The following is a 6,760-nucleotide window of genomic DNA, read 5'->3' as shown; positions in this document are numbered from 1 at the left end:
TTAATCTTTGAAGCTCGATTGCTTGGAGGATAGGAAACTGACCAAATATAAATGTTAACAATATATTTATTGAACATTATATGCAAGGTTTTTGATCTGGTATTTTGTCTTGTGTTGAATAAGAATCTAAACCCTCGAAGCGTTGGTCTTTATAGCTTGTATTGTATTCCGCCTATCTGGCTTGATGAAAAGGAAAATCATTTTATTCAATGTATTATGCTCATAATATTGCGCTGAATTAGCTTAAATTTTAGATGACGCACGGCTGTGCTCAGGATGCTCTATATATGTATATATTTTTTTTCTTTTTGCTTCTGCTACTTATTCCATATATTTTAGTTTATTCACTGATATTTTTTCCTTATCCCATTTTGTTTTTCATTATTTCCATTTTTGCATACATTAGTTGTTGTTTTCGGACATTCATATGGTATTATTGAATGATTTTGGTGGAGATGTTGAGGATGGTTGTTATGAAACATTAGAAATAGAAAATGTATTTGAATTCCATCCTTCAAGTAAATTTCATGGAAACTGTGAATCGTATTTAAATATATTGCACTTGAATATACGCAGCCTAAATAGAAACTTTGATGAATTCTCATGCTTTCTGCAAAACTGTAAAACGAAGTATGATTTGATAGTTTTGTCGGAGACTTGGATGACGGACAGACATGAATTCAATTTCAATCTAAATGGATACTATGAAATTGATTCACCAGCTACATTAAATAAGTGTGATGGAATTTGCATATTTGTTAGAATTGATTTGAAAGCTGAAACTTTAAATAGTAACTTTGTATCTGCAAATTGTATCATTTTAGATATTCACGATCCACGGCTGAAAAAAGATATCACGATTCTTGCGATATACAGGTCTCCATCACTGCCGGTTGGTCAGTTTCTTGAGGACCTTGATCAATGCTTACAGGATTTAAATAGTAAGAAAAACATTGTTTTGGTCGGTGACATAAATATCAACATAAATCTCAACACAAATCTAGTTAATGAATATTGCAGCCTTCTACACTTAAACGGTTTTCAGTCATATATAAATAAACCCACAAGAGTACAGAATAATTCAATATCATGTCTGGATCACATGTTCTATAAGAATGAATCATCCGAATCAGAGGAGGTTTTGGGGCGATATTGAAGATTGATATCACTGATCATTTTGGAACATCCCTCTGTTTGGGATTCAGGGGCCGCATTTGTGAACCAAATGAGAATAATGTTTTTGAAAAAATAAATTATAGAAAACTTAATGATGATTTAAAAACCGAAACATGGAATGATATAGTAAACTACACAGACATAGAGAGTTTGACTGGTAAATTTATTGACAAACTTAATAACCATATAAAAAATTCAAAAACTAAAGTCAATCTAAAGCATAAACTGAAACCACTAAAAAACTGGATTAGCATTGGTTTGGTTAACTGTATAAGGAAGAGAGATAAAATGTCTAAAAACGTGGCAAGACAGCCTTTCAATCTTGAACTGAAAATGGAATACAATATGTATAGGAATGTTTTAAGAAATCTAATAAAAGAAGCAAAACAAAATTACTTTAAAAATAAGATAACAGAAAATAAATCCAACAGTAGAAAACTCTGGAATTGTATAAATGAATTACTGGATACAAAGAAAAAAAATTCTGATATTAAAATTGAACCTATAACATTAAATACATATTTTTATCAGTCGCACAAGCGAGCACGTTTGTTATGAAAAACAAAAGAGAAGCTACAATAAGTTTGATAACAAGTGAAATAAACAATCTTTCTGTCGATGACAAAACTGTTCAAAGGCAGAAACACCGTTCATTAAACTTTTCGTAAATTAAAACTCTAAAATCCTGATCAATATGAGATAAATATATGAATCATATATATGTCCCATATGACCAGGTGACACATCACCCATCCCGCTGAAAGACTCGTCCCTGAGTCTGTAGTCAAGAGGGGAACAAAAAAAAAAATAAATAATGATTAAACAAAATAATATACCCGGAAACAAACGTGTGCCTGATTGACTTGATAATGCTACTATACATTGAAATCAAACATTTACATAGAAAGGTAGGTTACCCTAGTGGAAGTGATCAATAGAGATCAATAGAAAAAAAATGTATTGATATCAATATGTATTTGGGCCAATACACATCCATGGATATCAATACATCCCCAGCTGTATTGATATCAATACACATCAATATAAATCCATGGATACCTATTGATGTGTATTGGCCCAAATACCTATTGATATCAATACGTATCAATATAGATCCATGGATATCAATACGTCCCCAGCTGTATTGATATCAATATAAATCCATGGATACCTATTGATGTGTATTGGCCCAAATACCTATTGATATCAATACGTATCAATATGGATCCATGGATATCAATACATCCCCAGCTGTATTGATATCAATACACATCAATATAAATCCATGGATACCTATTGATGTGTATTGGCCCAAATACCTATTGATATAAATACAGATCAATAGAAATCCATGGATAACAATGTATTAATATCAATACAGATCAATAGCCATCCATAAGCAACCTGTCCCCTTTATGGAAAAAATCCTTTCAAATCTCGTATAGCAGCTTAATAGGATGAAGATACCATTTGCAAATATTAGAATTCTAACTCAGCTGTGACTAGCATCAGACAAGGAAGTATACCAGTTTAAGAATTATCTAATAAATATAAGTAAATTGGATCCAGTGAATAGATGTTTATTGACAAAAATTGAGGAATGTAAGTAATTGAGCCATGAATAAAATGCAAAATTGTTTATTAAAGTATGTAGCTCATATATTATTATATTATTTATGAAGAAACATTACATTACATATATATTATTCATGAATTAATATGTCCTTATCTGGGTGTGCACCAGGAGATTTGAAGCTTTTTCTGTTCAGGGTTGCGATCTTTTGAGCAACGTACTGGTTAATGCTAGCGCATCTTAATTCCATCTCACTTCTTGAAGAATTCGGATTCTCCTCGAGGATCCGTCGTTTGAACATTTCTAGAACAAATAACAGTTTAAAGTAGGTTATTAAAATCTTAAGAAATTAGAAAATAAGGATTTTATTTCATGACTTAATCTACTAGCAAATTTATTTAATAACCTAAAAATGTATTTAAATATGCATGACTCTCCCTCACGTGAAAGGAAAGTAATATCAATGGTGGGTACAATGCAACTAAACTACCTGGCAGCAGAGAAGTTGGAGGTTGAGCCTGCAGTTGAACGTCATCTTGAATATACCAATGCACAGCCCATGTGGTTGCCAAATTGTTTCCCACTCTAACGCAGTGATTGACTTTTAATGGGAATTGAAGCTCATTATTAAAAGTTCATTCCCACCAGGCTTGCAAAAAAGATCCGTGTAATTCACCCCTGGGCTGAAGAGCTCGCTATATCATTCTGATTTTAAAATCTACATGCAGCTTAAGCTCTTCTTAGAAATATTTTAAAAAACCTACAGAAAATGTATTTGAGAGATTTTGCTAATGATGAAAACTCTCACAGAAAAATAGAAAGAAAGATAGTTTCCTTACATAATCACATACATACTGTATGAATATAAATCTGAGTACCCTTTTTAAATTATTTCTTCAAGACATGTTTTGGCTACTAATGTCATTTTCAAGTGATTGGAAAATAAATAAATACTAATGCATTAGTAGCCGAAACATGTTGTGACGAAATAATTTAAAAAGGGTACTCAGATTTATATTCAAATGTAGCCCAACAGTAAAAAGACAGTACTGTATGAATATATATATATGAGCATGCACAGAACACTTTTGCAATTAAGAAATTGTTTTAAAAGTTAATTTCAAAACTATCTCATAAGACAGTAAACTTGTATGTTTAGAGAAACAGATAATATCAATAGTAAGAGTACATGCATTGAAAGATTCAATTTCCTCACAAAGAAATATTATGATGATAAATACACAAAAAAGAGCAAGTGAATAAACAGAATAATCTAGAAATTATAAATGCACTTGCACAAAGTTTAATTACAAAGGGTTCTTTCAATTCAAATAGGATTCCTAATGAAACCTATTCAATTATCCTAGGAAAAGAAAGAATATTGAGTTGTTTCCATAATTCTCACAAACAAGCAAACCCACAGATGGACAGCGACTTTAGCAATTAATCTGAATAGCATTACTTTTTTAAATGAATGAAATGATCAAAGAAATAACATGAAATCTAATTTCAGCTAACTAAAGGATAAATCAAACAAATTTTCTTCTTATGCACATTCAATGTTATCTGTATATCCTTGAAGAGGACGAAGGAATGAATCAATTTTGTTGTCCAACAAACTTGACCTGTAAAGACGTTTGAAGAATATGTGTTCAAAATTTGAAGCTTATTGATCAATTAATTCTCTAAAGTGATTGTAGAAACAAACAGACAGAAAACAACTTTGAGCTCTAGTAAGTCGAAAGTGAGAACTTGTTAACGCTCGTTCAATAAATATGGTCCTATATCTTTATCCTCTGCTAGGATTAATGTAAGTTTTAAAAGGGTGTCTCCAACGATGGATTTTAAAATATGTGACTAAATAACACTTACTTCTTAAACTATCCATTTTTTGGGGTGTCAACATTGTTTTTGCTTGGAAGTCCTTGTGGACGTTCGATTTTCGTCCAGTTACGCTTCTTTTTTCGAGGACTTCTGGATCCCACAACAATGAGCATAAATTTTTAGTGAACTGGGAATCTCCAGCTTTCCCAATTTTGACATTTCCTGCAAGGATCAGTTTATCTTCTGGTAATATTGTGTCTGCAACCTGTAACAGTAACATATATATTTTTTAATTAAACCTATAGAAATATGAAAAAATCCATTTTAAGAAAAACATGGTCAAAAAAGAGCTACAAGTTTCGAGTATTCATACAGGCCTATTCATTATGAAATTGTAATTTTCAGATCAAATCATAGTTCAGCTTTCAGTTATCATCTCTAGCAGTTACAGTGTGTCTCCTGTGCTACCTACATAGTTCCACTTCTTAACCTCAATCAAATTAAAATGTAATTTGTGTTAGTCTGTGTTTGAGAGAGTCTTGATTAGAACCATGTACTAATCTAATTAATAAATGCCTTACTACAATTTGATAGTGGGATTTTAGCAACCTGAAACTAGTAGTCATCTGGCTTTATAGGACTGAAACTGATATTAATGTAACCTATAAATTCCTGATTTTTTTAGATAGGCCTAGTGAAAGCAATTTAGAGCTTAGGCATGTGAACAGAAAAAATATTGCAATGGAAAGGTAATAATTTAAAGCAGAACTAATTGATAACTGAATATATGTGGTGGTGAGAATATTATATTCCGTTAATCAAACTTCCTTTGCATTCCTATAAATGATTAGCACAAGCCTAGAGCTCATGTGAGCATCATTAATAGAAAAAATTGTTTGACTTTATATTCTGTTTCAAAATAATCAAAATTGAGACTTACTTAGATTTTTCTTTGCTGGTAAACCGAATTTTTGAAGACTTCAGCCAGTCTTTGATTACTGCTTCCATGTCTTTTTCTTTTGTGTTGGGAAATTTTATCACCACAGCTCCTATCAGAAATGGAACAAAAGTTTACTTATAATTGAACATATTTCAAACAATATTTCTTGACTGGAAAATTGAAAAAACACACATGTTGCAAACACACAGTCTCTCTCTCTCTTACTATATAAAATATATATTGCTGAAATGAGAGGACTACAACTATAGTTTTTCTAAATTGGAATAAGAAATAGAGCTATTAATATAAATAGATGAATCACTTGCTTGTTGACAAAGTCTAAATAAAGCCTGCCGCACCAGCAAACAACTGAATAAATTCTAATAGAAAGCAATTAAATGATATCTACTAGGCTACATCAATTCAAATAAACTATTCAAAATTATTCGAAGTATAAAATAAAGATATTTTATAATAATGCTCTCTATTCCATTAAAATTTAAGAGGCTTACTTTTATTATTATTAAAATTATGCCATAAATAATTCATTTTTAGGCTATGTTATGAGGCTTTGAGGTTATGTGCCTAGTCTTTCAATAAGTTTATCATTTAAATAAATATAGTCTAAGTATATAAGACTATAATAAATGTATTCTTCCATCATACAGTACATAAATAAAAACAAAATCACTTGACTTACCTTAAACCTGATCTTTCACAAAAATCACAAAACAATAGACACCAAAAAAACCGTTACGATCTAAATGTTACAATGCCGATGCCGAACCAACAACCGCCTTCCCATCAATAAACCCACTATCGATAAACCTACTATGAAAATATCGATATATCATCGATATTCGATTATTTATAATTATATATTTTCAAACTTGTTTGGGAATGCATTATTCAAATTACATATTTTAAATAAGTAAGAGTGGAATACTGTCCTAATTTCTACATTGTTTGATGCAATAAAACCAGTTTGCCCCAGAAAAAAGTTGGAATTTGTTTGTTTGATATATCAATTGTTGAAACTTCGATACGTTTATCTCATAGTATAAAAATATATTGATATTTTAATTCGATACCATAGTAGACCTATGGATGGTGGGAATTTCAAAATTAATGATATTGACAATCTTATTAAAAAAATTGATATTTCAGGTGCGGGTTAATGATTTTTATGGGGGACATTTGTGCTTGACACTTAAATAATGTTGGGATTGATAAATAGTAGTAGTTAT

At 30.8% G+C, this 6,760-nt stretch overlaps 1 long non-coding RNA gene across 1 annotated transcript; it reads right to left on the bottom strand.

The window, feature by feature from the left end:
* Positions 1 to 2,818: 2,818 nt before the first annotated feature.
* LOC111050258 lies at positions 2,819 to 6,330 on the bottom strand. Its single transcript, XR_002606040.2, has 4 exons — positions 6,214 to 6,330; positions 5,514 to 5,622; positions 4,622 to 4,838; positions 2,819 to 3,052 (listed from the first exon to the last, which is right to left on the bottom strand). It is a non-coding gene; the product is annotated as an uncharacterized LOC111050258 (long non-coding RNA).
* Positions 6,331 to 6,760: the final 430 nt, after the last annotated feature.

Source organism: Nilaparvata lugens, chromosome Y, assembly GCF_014356525.2.
Source record: "Nilaparvata lugens isolate BPH chromosome Y, ASM1435652v1, whole genome shotgun sequence".
Taxonomy (NCBI): domain Eukaryota; kingdom Metazoa; phylum Arthropoda; class Insecta; order Hemiptera; family Delphacidae; genus Nilaparvata; species Nilaparvata lugens.
The sequence above is the reverse complement of the archived record's forward strand: the minus strand, read 5'-3'. Positions and strand labels throughout refer to the sequence as shown.